At 52.2% G+C, this 7,297-nt stretch overlaps 1 long non-coding RNA gene across 1 annotated transcript; it reads right to left on the bottom strand.

The window, feature by feature from the left end:
- Positions 1 to 4,686: 4,686 nt before the first annotated feature.
- LOC124086490 (uncharacterized) lies at positions 4,687 to 7,297 on the bottom strand. Its single transcript, XR_006849816.2, has 3 exons — positions 7,203 to 7,297; positions 6,729 to 6,947; positions 4,687 to 5,880 (listed from the first exon to the last, which is right to left on the bottom strand). It is a non-coding gene; the product is annotated as an uncharacterized LOC124086490 (long non-coding RNA).

The following is a 7,297-nucleotide window of genomic DNA, read 5'->3' on the forward strand; positions in this document are numbered from 1 at the left end:
TGAGCCCTTGAAGGGGACATTGGGACCCAGTTGCGTTCTCGCTCTTTGCTTCTGCTTTCCAGGTGACATGGTGAACAGGTTTTCTCCACCACAGGCTTCCACCGTGAGGCTCTGCCTTAACACAAGACCCAAACAACAGGCCAAATCTCTTAAACCCTGAGCTAAAACAAGCCTTTCTTCCTTTTAAGTTGATTTTCTCAGGTATTTTATCACATGATCTTCAGAATCCACCCAGAACTCCAATCCCCACATCTGCTGCTATGTCTGCCATTTTGTCGGGTCCTTACTGGGCTCCTGCTCCTGCTGGGCCACTTTGACCCCTTCCTCATATGGCGGCCACGTGCTCGTGGGATGGCGGTCAGTGCTCACTGTTCCTTGCTCATACCCTGCAGAGCCCACTCCTCAAGGGCAGCAGAGTCACTCAGTGGCCTCACACCTACCTCTCCTTCCAGTTACATCTGTTCACACCACTTTCCTTCATGTCCTTTTTTAATATCCATTTTTTTTAGTTGTGGTTGGACACAATATCGTTACTTTATTCATTTATTTTTATGTGGTGCTGAGGATGGAACCCAGGGTCTTGTACATGTGAGGCGAGTGCTCTGCTGGTGAGCCGCAACCCCAGCCCTCATTTGTGTTCCTTGAATGCACAGCTCAGGCCACCTGCAGCTCATACTAGACCACTGGTGGCCGGGCTGAGCCTGCACTGGCAGAGGCTGCGCCGGCTGGGGCCATGATGCTGCAGACAGAGGGTGGGTGGTGTGCTACCTGGAGCCCCTTGCTGTAGCTCTGGGGCCCACACTCTCTGCTCCCTCTTCCCCCTCTGGCTTCCCTTCTTGGCCTCTCTCTGCTGCCTCCTCTCTTGCATGACCTCCCAGCCTTGGAGTGCAGGAAGCTCGTCTGAAGGTGAAGATGTTCTGCACCTGACAAGTTGCATCTTCCAAAGAAGGCCACAGAACATCTTCCACACCACAGGCCCGGCCACAGCCTGGCCCCTCTCACCGAGAGAGTCTAACCCCTTCCTCTAGAACCCAGAATGGCCTTTTGTAAGAATAGCTGCAAAAACAAAACAACAACAAACACCCCAAAGAGAATGTGTATGGAGCTCCAGGTTGGGGTCCCCATCTGGGACAGGCACGTCACGGTGAACATGATAAAAGGGCTCCTGTTTGATGCCAGTGGGTTTGGGGTGGGCTTCTGGGTCAGTCAGCTTTTCCTCCTGATGACCAAAATGTCCAAGAAGAATCTTGAGGAGGAAAAGTCTGTTTTGTTTCATGGTTTCAGGGCTCAGTCCCTGATCAGTCAACTCCATTGCTCTGGGCCGGAACTGAGGCAGAGGGAAGCTGCTCAGCACACGGCAGCCAGGAAGGAGAGAGAGGGCAGGAGGAGCTTGGAACAAGATGTACAACTCTCCAGCCATGCCCCACCGGGCTAGTTATCACCAGGAGCCCATCGGATTGCTAATCTGACTAGGTCACCATTTTACAATCAGATCATCCACCTCACCTCCTGCAGACCTCATGTGCAGACCATAACAGCTGCCATATGGGGATGGACAGCCGCTTTGTGCAGAAAGGAAAAGCAGAATTCTAGTTGGTTTTTCAAAGTTAAAGCAGAAGGGACTTCCTCATCACAAGCACAACTAGTTTCAGGTTCAGTTGTATTGTGTGGATCTGTTTTGAGCAGGCTTGTGGAGTTAACCGTGAGCTTAGCCCCCTCCCCCAAGACAATCACCTCCTATAACTTTCTTTTCTTTTTGGAGACATGGTCTCCTTGTGTTGCTCAGGCTGGTCTTGAACTCCTGGGCTCAAGAGATCCTCCCTCCTCAGCCTCCTGAGTAGCTGAGACTACAGGTCAGAACCACCACCACAGCATTTTTGCAATTTTAATGTAACAGCAGCAGTGTCTTTTAAGTTGTGAAGAAGAAAGGACTCCAGGTGCCACACTATAAACAAACAGGTGGGTGGGTCACAACTCTATGTGGGGAGAGAAGATCCAGTTGCAACTGGTGAATGGAATGTACCAGTCCTAATGCCACGCAGGATCTGGCGAAGTCAAGGCGCCCTTCTGCACAGCTCTGCCTGTGTGCTGCTACTCGGCTCTGCCCCAGCACAGCTGCCCCGCCCCCGCGCTGAGTGGAGCTCAAGTGCCGTTTGGTACACTCGAGCACACGGACAGCTCACTCCTGGTCACTGCGAGTGAAGGATATGGACAACAGGCCTCAGGGAACTTCCCTTACTGCCCCCCACCTGCCCTCCTGCCCTGTCCTAAATGAGCTGGCCACCAGAACTCCTTCCACGACCTGGCGGCGCTAAGCCCTATAAAACCCAGCCCTTTGTTGCGGCCTGCCACGAATTTCCCCTCAAAAATGTGGTCCATGGAGGTCTGCCTCCATCCCCTTCTTCTTTTTGTATTCTTCCATGTGCTTTCAGTGAGAGTGGTGGCCAAGAGGGGTGGGGGCAGTGAGCGCCTCAGTTCCTCTTCTCTTCTGTTCCCACTCACCGCAGCTCAGATGGGTGTCCAAAAGGGACTGATGGAGCTGCCACACTGTACAACCCCAGGTGGTCATAACTGAAGGAGAGCAGAGTGCCCCTGGAGTTGCACATGCACGAACTGTGCAGCTGTGCCTGCCCTCTGGGAGAATGGCTAGCTCAAAGAAGGTGAACAGGCAGCTGGGCATCTCGCATCTGCACCCGTGCCTGAAATGCCTTTGACCAGTTCTGCTCTGCTAAATCTGCTTCCAAGATAAAGAATGACCACTTTCCACAGAGCTTTCTCTTTGTCAGGCCCTCTCCTAGGACTCTGCCATACACCTCCCTGAACCTTCCCAACCTGCCCATGCTGTCCCGAGCGACTTTGGTCTGTCTCCCAGAGTTCCCAACATACCGTAAATAAACAGACCATCAGAGGGGACAGTGGAGCTTTACCCTGCTGCCATCCAACAGGAACGCGCTTGACTCCTCTTTACTAGCTTGAGATACACTGTTTCAGCTGACCATATATAAGTCCCCTCCTTCTGACCCAAACTGCAAGAATCCTGGACATGCTGACCACAGCTTCTGTGAGTGAGTCCCCCCATAAATCGTGCTCTGTACTACCCTAGACCTGGACAGTTCTCCCACTCCAGGACTCAGTTTTTCCTTTGTCTGCATTTCACAGAGAAGATGAGGAGGCTCTTTGCTAGCTCGTCCTGAGTCTTGGTGAAGGTTGTGTGTCTCCCCTCTGGGCTTACAGTGGCCAAACATCTGCTTCCCTCCAGAGCACCTTCACCAATAAGAGCTGCAGCTTTGCTCCTATGGCCTAGGTGAGCCAGTCCTCCTTGGCCACCTGTGCCTTTATTGTTCTGATTTTGAGACCAATCACTTCCTACCCCCTTACCCACCCTTCAGACCCACAAGCACCAGTGTATGGTGTGGGCTATGTGACAGGATGGGGAAGGGTCAGGGAGGGGAACCTGGCACCTACTCGCCCTCTCAGACATCTCTGCCTCTTGCAAAAGTTCCCCCTCTGGGGGACTTCACCTAGCATTGCACTAGTGCTCCCCTCCTCCAGTGGGTGGCCATGGACTATTATTCCCCATGGAAAACTGTAGCCCTAATGCTGACCTTTTCCACTCTTAGGAGCAGGATGATTGTCCGAAAACAAAGATTAACGAAAACAGAAAACACTGGACTCACCAAGGTCACACTCAGAGTTAACTGAAACTGGCCAGCATGTCTCAGAAAGGGGGAAAGTAAGTGTCCAGGCATCCCTGTCCTGGCCACCTGGTTCACCCCTGACTGCAGGGTAGGGTGGAACCCAGGGGAGTCTTCACCTACAGAGGGTGGCTTTTAGAGAGGGGAAGGTGGGGGAGAGCTAGCAGACATAACTGAATAGAGGAAGGAGGCTTCTGAAAACAGGAGCAGAAATGGGGTGGGGGTAGGAGGGATGGGTTCATAGGTTTGGGACCACCTGGCTCTTGGAGAGAAAATGTCAACACTTTGTGAAATATCCCTTTCCTACCTGTTCTGATCCTTTCTCCATGGATCAGCATCAGAGGGATTTGTGAGTGTTTTTTTTTTTTTTTTTGTATTGAGAATTGGATCCTAGGGTGCTTTATATTGAGCCATATCCCCTGTCCTTTTTCATTTTGAAACAGGGAAGTTGCTAGGGCTTTGCTAAGTTGCTGATGCTGATCTCAAACTTGTGATCCTCCTTCCACAGCCACCCAAGTAGCTGGGATTACAGGCATGGCCACCGCACTGAGCTTCACAGTGATTTTTTGAAAATAAAGTCATAATGGGGTGATGTGGTGCACACCTAGACCCACAGCTACTTGGGAAGCTAAAATGGAAGAATCCCATTAGAGGTCAGTCTGGGCCACTTAGTGAGACCCTGTCTTAAAATGAAAAATAAAATTAAAAGGGTTGGGGGTTTAGCTCAGTGGTAGAGTGACCCTGAATTCAGTCCAAAGTACTGAAATCAATCAGCCATGCCACTTTACCAGACTCTTCCAGCAGAGACAATGACCACAGTGATGTTAAAGACACTGAGGGTGACCAGATGCCAGTAAGAATGTGCAATGGCATGACCACCATGAGAGGGTTTTAAGTTTTTTAGAAAATTGATCACACTCCGTATGATCTACCTATTCTGCTGCTGAGTATTTTGCCTAGGAGAAATAAAGGCGTATGTCCACACAAAGACTTGCACACAAATGTTCTAGCAGTTTTATTTGTAATATCAAACAGTGGCAACAGCCCAGATGTTTATCAATAGCAATAAAAAGAGTCAACAACTGCTCCCTGCACAACATGAATGAGTCTCAACACATCCCTGATTAGTTTGCTTCTTTGCTTAGTGTCTGTCTGCCCTCCTGGGTGCTGGGATCTTGTCTGTCTTCTCAGCACCATATTTTGGTGCTCAGTCAGAACATGGTACACAGTTGGTGCTCAATAAATGCATTGTTTTTTAAAAAAATATTTATTTATTTATTTTAGTTCTCGGCAGACACAACATCTTTGTTTGTATGTGGTGCTGAGGATCGAACCCGGGCCGCACGCATGCCAGGCGAGCGTGCTACCGCTTGAGCCACATCCCCAGCCCAGTAATAAATGCATTGTTGAATGAGTGGAGATATGGTCATGACATATACCAGTTAGAGAGAGGCGGACCTTAAATTGTGAGTCAAGTATGGGGTTATCTGGCTCTCCTTGGAGCTGGACCAGGACTCACTACTTGCACAAGTGCAGGCTCAGGTCGACAGTTGGTACTGACATGTGCTAAGCGCACGGTCTTCCTCTCAGCCCTGGCCTTGCCTGGGCATTCAACCCTTCTTCAGTCCATGAAACTAGTGGTCTGTGTCCAGGGCCCAGGACCAGTGAAGGAAGACAACAGATAGCTCACCTGCAGCTCCTAGCTTCTGGTGGTAGTGGGAAGACAGACAATAAGTGAAAACATACAAGATGGGGGGCACCAGACAGTGCTCAAGCTGAGCGTGAGGGAAGGATCACCACAACCAGTGCAGGAGGAAGCCGTGGAGGAGACTGGGGAGCAAGGGCTGAGGGTGCGGCCTGGCCTGTTGGGAACCAAGGAGAGAGACTGGCGAGGGAGCCCTGAGGTGGAGTCTGCAACAGGCTTCTTTCTCCCAGGATGGCTGTGGCTGCTGAGCTGAGAGTGGACTTGGGAGGAAAGGGGTTGGGGACAGGTGCAGCTGCCATTCAGGGTGGTACAGCTTTGAAGAGGCTGAGTGCCCACTTGGACATGTTGAGTGTGAATGGCTGATCAGACATCCCAGGGGTGATGTCAAGAAGAGCGCCGGATGTCAGCCTCCGAGTCATGAGGAGTGAGTGAGGCAGCACTGGGGAGCCATTGACAGAGTTGTTTCTCAGAGTCACCTGCCTGAAGGCATCCAGAAAAGGAGTGAGCAAGGACAGAGGGGTAAAAGGGTCCAGGGCACAGTCAGAGCACTACAGGGTCCAGAAGCAGGAGACCTGAAGGAGCAGCTGGTGGGGTGGCTGAGCAGGAAAAGGTGCCCCCTGAAGGCCTCTCTGTTCATTCTCCTTGGTTGTGGCCCAGTCCTGGGCTTGCCAGAAGACCACAAGGGCAGGCAGGAGAGAAGCAGGGAGAAGGGCCAGGTGGAAAAGAGTCTTCAGGACAGGGGCCAGGGAGGGACAATCAGACCATCAGACCAGCAGCCTGAGAATCCCAGCTCAGTGAATTCCCCTCCAGTATGAACAGGTCTGGAGAGGATGAGCACCAGGCACCAAGTCACCCAGAGCGGGGTTGCAATCTTGCTTCACTCCTTATTGGTGATGTGATCTTTGTGAAGTTGATGGGCCACCCCACCTGTAGACCACCCACCTCCAGGCTTGGATAGGGTTAAAAGAGGTGGTCTGGAGTTCCCACTTGCGAGCCCCCAGTTATAGGCTCTATCATCATGGTGCCCTCTTTGAGCAAAGTGGCCATTTCCAGAGTCTTTCCACAGAGACCAGAACCAGGGGCACCATGCCCCACAGCTGCCCTCCTCGGTCTCAGTTCCTCCCGGCAGGGATAAAGCTCATCCCTGAGCTGGGGGGCAGGACTGTGAGCTGGAGCAACCCTGCTTCTGTCTACAAACTACCGGAAAGCAGTAGTAACTCCAGCCTCCGCGGCAGAGGCTGCTCCCACTGCTGCTGCACTGAACAACCCCAGCCTCCCTGGGTGGAGGGTGGACTTGCGAGGGAACTGGGGTAGATGAGTGAAGCTACCTGCTCTCCACGGAGAAGACCGACGAGGTCCAGCACAACGTCTGCTGCCTGTAAGGCCGTTCTCGCTTTTCCTCATCCGAGAGGGGTCCCCGCCCCAGGCCGGGTCTTGCAGTATTGCCCAGGCTCCAACTCCTGCTCCTCTGGAGTCATTCCGGAGTGACTGGGACTACAGGCTTGCCCCTCACACACACTCTTCTTTTTTCTCTTTTCTTGTCTTTTCTTTCTTTCTTTCTTTTTTTTTTGAGAGAGAGAGAGAGAGAGAGGGAGAGAGAGAGAGAATATTATTTAATGTTTATTTTTCAGTTTTGGGTGGGCACAACATCTTCATTTTATGTGGTGCTCAGGATCGAACCCAGCGCCCCGCGCAGGCCACGGGAGCGCGTTACCGCTTGAGCCACATCCCCAGTCCCACTTTTCTTTTTTAAAGGGATGTGGCTCGGTTTTTACCAGGACTTTTGCAGCCTCCGGACTTACCACGGTGAGCTGACGAGTAGCCCACTTCCCGGGGCGGGACGTGGGGGCCGCCGGGCGCCGGGCAGGGCGCGCCCCGGGGACCTGGTGTCATGAGC

This window comes from Marmota monax, unplaced genomic scaffold (genome assembly GCF_021218885.2).
Source record: "Marmota monax isolate L192 unplaced genomic scaffold, Marmota_monax_Labrador192_F-V1.1 WCK01_AAM20220418_F8-fsc00024, whole genome shotgun sequence".
Taxonomy (NCBI): Eukaryota; Metazoa; Chordata; class Mammalia; order Rodentia; family Sciuridae; genus Marmota; species Marmota monax.